Source organism: Carlito syrichta, unplaced genomic scaffold (assembly GCF_000164805.1).
Source record: "Carlito syrichta isolate Samal-C Ts95f unplaced genomic scaffold, Tarsius_syrichta-2.0.1 Scaffold117897, whole genome shotgun sequence".
Taxonomy (NCBI): Eukaryota; Metazoa; Chordata; class Mammalia; order Primates; family Tarsiidae; genus Carlito; species Carlito syrichta.
In genome coordinates, this window is record NW_007061993.1 from 227,345 (window position 1) to 232,241 (window position 4,897).

Genomic DNA, 4,897 nt, shown 5'->3' on the forward strand with positions numbered 1-4,897 from the left:
CTGATTTTTTGATTTATTGTAGAGATGAGGTCTTGCTGCCCAGGCGGGCCTTGAACCCACAGGCTCAGGCAATCCACTCATCTCAGCCTCCCAAAGGCGCAGGATTACAGGCTGAGCCACTGAGCCCGGCAAGTCCAACCTTTCAGAGCTATGGACCTGGTGGGGTGTTCAACGACCTTGTCCTGGCAAGGGGTGGGAGGGGCAGGTTTCTGATGGCCATAGGCCCTGCCCCTGGCTGGACGGCACAGTGCAGAGCCCATGGACATCTGGCAGGCAGGCAGCAGGGAGCTGGGCTGCGGTCACGGGCAGCCAGGGACAGATGTAGCAGCTACACATGAGCCGGGCACCTGGTACTCCACTGGTGGAGAGCCCGTCTACACCACGCTCAACAGCCCTAGTCCTCCCGGGGTCCCCACAGCCCCGAGCCACTCGTGCCCTGGGCAGTCATTCAGGGCACATGTGGTTGAAGGCTCTCACCGTCCGGCTCAAGGTCAAAGTGACTGTTCACTTGATAGAGGTTGGCAAGCACCCCCTCAGGCTGGGCTGGGGGTGAGCACCTACACTGGCCCTCAGGGGTCCACAGTTAGGGAGGGTAGCATAGGATGCAAGTAAAAGAAAGTTCCAGATGGTGCCATACAGCCAGAACTGGGAAGTGGTGGAGGCAGGTCCGCTCCAGGGAAGACCTCAGGTAGAGGGAAGGGGGGTTCTGGGCAGAGGGGATGGTGCATGCAGGGGCCCCTTCGCCTGCTTGAGGGATGCAGAGTTGGGCATGTGCCCAGGGTGGGAGCATGGGGATGGAGTTGTGGCAGAGCAGGGTCTGGTGACAGCAAGGAAAGTGCTGGGAGAGCGTCACAGTGCTCAGGAAGCGCAGGGGCCTGATGTCACTGTGTGAGCCGTGAGGCCGTGTTCCTCATGATTTCTGTCTACTGTGGAACAGGTGACTGTTGCAGTTTCTTCATTTGCCTGAAGGTGTGGGGGGGGCACGTGGGAGGCCACTCACAAAACCCGCAGGCCTGAAGCAATAGAATGTGGGCGTGGGGCCGTCGCAGTCACACACCCAGCAAGGCATTCTCTCACACCCAGGGGCCTCTTCTGGACACCTCCAAGGCCACTGTTGCTCTGCTTCCTATCCCTGGCCATCCAGGGACCACGGGTTTCCCCAGTCAAGGTGTGACGGGCCGTGACAAGTCCTAGTCAAGTCCCTCATGCAATTAGTTGTCTTGCCAGGGGCTAGGGAAGCTTGTTGAGAGCTCTGTTCCTTTTTAAAAGCTATAAATTAAATTTCTATTGACTTCAGTGTAAGATGTTTTTTAAAAAATCAATGCTTTCATAGCTTAAATCTTCTCCTCACCTCCCCGCTCCTCTGTGAGCTGGAGAAGCACAGCCCTTCCTCCTCATCATCATGAAAAATTCCTGTGGGGGCTGGGCCTGCCTCTCTGGGAGGCACATCCTGCTGTTCACACCTAAGGGTTAAAACAGCATTAGCCGATTAGGAGTGGTGGCTCAGCCTGTAGTCCCAGCACTTTGGGAGGCCGAGGTGAGAGGATTGCCTGAGCTCGGGGGTTCAAGACCAGCTTGGGCAACTCGTTTCTACAATGAATCACAAAAATTAGCTGGGCGTGGTGATGTGCATCTGTAATTCCAGCTACTTGGAAGGCTGAGGGAGAAGGATCACCTAAGCCCAGCAAGTTGATGCTGCAGTGGCCGTGAATGTGACACTGCACTCCAGCCTGGGCGACAGAGTGAGACGCCAACTCAAAAAACAACAGCAACAACAACAAACAGCATCAGCCTTGACCCGGGTTCCTTGATTGAGAACATGTCTCTCCTCATTTCCCCAATATTAAGTCTCATTTCTCGGCTGGCTGGTCAGCTTTCTCTGGCCCGCCAGGTCATCTGTCTTCCCTAAAGGCGCCGCACTCTCTTCTTCCACCAGGAGGGGGCCTGGCTGCTCAACCCACGTGTGCGGTTGTCTGCAGAGATCAGTCACACATAGGACTCACTCTGCCGAGTGCCAGGGCAGACCCACTCACGACAGTGCAGGGGTTAACGGGGGCACCAGCCTGCACTGTGTTCACATCCTGTACAAGCTCATGGTGGCATCCCCCTTGCCCTTGGCAGACAGCCCTGCCAGGAGGGACCACTGGTGAAGCCATGTTGTATCTTGACTCACATCTCCTGGGCTTGGTTTCTTCACTTTTGTTTTTATTTATTTTATTTATGTACTTTGAAGAGTCAAGATCTCACTCTGCTGCCCAGGCAGTGGCATAGTCACAGTTGACTACAGATCACAGCTCCAAATCCTGTGCTCAAAAGATCCTCCTACCTCAGCCTGCTGAATAGCTGGGACTTAGGTGCACACTACTACACGTAGTTAATTTTTTTAATGCTTTTTTAAGAGACAAGGTCTCAATATGTTGCCCAGGCTGATCTTGAACTCTGACCTCAGGAGATCCTCCCGCCTTGGCTTCCCAAAGTGCTGAGATTATAGTTGTGAAACACCATGCCTGGCCTGGGTTCTTTGTGTTTGGTCTGACCATCCCAGTGTCACATCTGTGAGACATGACTCACCAGAGCCACATCTCAGCCTGAGGGAGAGCAGAGAAGGGGGTTTCTGGAAGCACTGGGCCCATCCCTGGCCCACACTTTATGAGAGGATCACTCTGTGGTTTCTCCAGAGGGGGAAAGAGTTAGCTGTGCTTGATTCAGCCTCCACTGAGGGCAACCCCACGACCATGGATCCTGGCCCCATTTGTGCCAGGCTACAGGGAAGGGTGTGCACCAGTCCAGGGGGAGGTCGACCAAAGGTGGTCACAGTTGCCCGTGGTCAGGCATCCTATGGGGAGGGGGCACGCAGGAGGGTTTTGGGGGCAGATGGGACTCTTGAGAGTGCCCAGCTGGCCTTCGATGTGGCAGCGTTGTCCACGTCGCCAGCGTTAGCGCAGCCCAGCCACGTGGGGGCGGGAAGGCTGCGAGGTCACCGGCCCAAGAGCAGCAGGAGCTGGCAGCTGAGTGAGCCGACTGAGGGAGGGTGGGCTGGAGGTGCTGAAGGGACAGCGCCAGGCGCGGAGGCCTCTGACAAGGCCAGCTCCCCGAGCCAGGCGGCCCTGAATCAGTCTTTCCAATCTTCCTCCCTGGATCCTGCCAATGCAGTCTTGGAACAAACTCGGTCTGAAAGCTATTCCCATTTATTTAAGTAATTGGAATTCCTGTTGCTCGCATGAAATTTACCCTAACGGGGCACTTTCACGACCTGCTCTGCCTGGGGGCAGGGACCATGTAGTAACCTGACCGTTGACGGCATGCAGTATGGGTGTGGGAGGCTCAGAATTAAAAACATAAATGATTAATGAGCCAGCTCTTGGAAAAGACATCCTAAACAAAGGAAGCAAAGATTTCCAAATCTTGACGTGGGATTCTCTTTCCAGACTTTCTGAGTGTGTTCACAAGCGCTGTGTGTCCATGACGGGCCAGGGGCTGCAGGTGAAAGGGGTTACTGCATCCTTTACCACTCCCCTCCAGCCTGGTTGCAGGGTCCCCACGGGGTCCTTCTTCAGCCACTTGCGGAAGACCATGATGCAGTCAGTGGCTCCCCGAGTCCTCAGGGGGATGCTCCATTTTCCCTGAGCTGGTTTATCCTTCCCGGTGTCCTGGAGGACCAGCAAGCCTGAGGCCCTGCTCCCACTTGGGGCTTGTGCTGCTGCTGAGAGGAGTTGGAGTTGCTCCCCTCCATCTTCTGTGAACCTCTGCCCCCCTGGGGTCCCACTCAGCTCTGACATTAGACCCAAGAAGCTTGCCCTCCCCACTGGAGGGACTGTACCCAGCTCAGGAACTGCCATGAGGCACCCAGGGTCTGGGGCATCCCCTTCTCAGGGTGAGGTAAGCTTGCTCTGCTAGAGTTTGCAAGTTTGAGCCCCATGGCCGCTAGCTCTGGAAACCAAGGGCTGGCTCCGGCCAGGGTCAGTGTGCTGGATGGGAGAGTTGCCCATAAGGACAGGGCCAGCCGCTAGACAGGTGCCTTCCTCTTGGTAGGCCCCGTCGTACCAGTGACCTGGGAAGAGGCTGGATGTGGTATGGAGATGCACCTGCAGCTGATACCTTCTTGGAGGTACAGAGGAGGCTCCAGGGTAATGGGCTGACAGTATGGGCACTCAGGGCCCAGTGGGGCTCAAGAAGGGGGTCACTTTGGCCTCCCAGCTGCAGGTCCAGAGGGATTCCCCACAGGACACTTCTGGCTCTGGTGGAGGGCCACCTCTGCCCACTCCCTCCAGAGGACACCATCTTGTCTGCATCCAGGGCCTGCGCCTGACCTGCAACGCTGGGTGTCTATGCTGCCCTGGGGCCTGCCCCCTAGCCCTCTGCCCCTGCCACAGGCCCCTTCTGAGGTCTGCATGACAAAGTCTTATCCCTTGGGGGGCTTCAAGGCCCTCCAGGAGCAACTCTCTCAGTCTCCACCTCTCTGACAGGCTCTGTCCCCTGACCTCCTCCTTCCCTGGGCTCCTCCAGCCTGAGCTGACCCTCCTTGCACACTTCAGTGGGAGCTGAAGGGATCCTAACGCCTGGCCCACCCTGATGCCAAGAGCAGGATGTCCCTGTGGGCCAAAGCTTGAGGAGCGTGGCAAGGCATGAGGCATCCACGTCCGGGCATCCACGCCCAGGGCCCAGCTGGGAGAACTCCAACCCTGCTCCAGGCCGCTGGCACCGCTCTGGGGTCTCGCGGACGCTGGGGTCGTCAGGCAGGTCCACTCGTTGGGGCCTGCCCACCTCGGAGGTAACCTCGGGGGCGACCCTGTCGTTGGGCACACGGTGGGGGAGACGGAAGTGCCGCCCAGTCCAAAGGACCCTCCCTTCCCCCTTCTCAGTCGCCGCCAGCCGGCGCCGCGGGGGTTAACGCGGG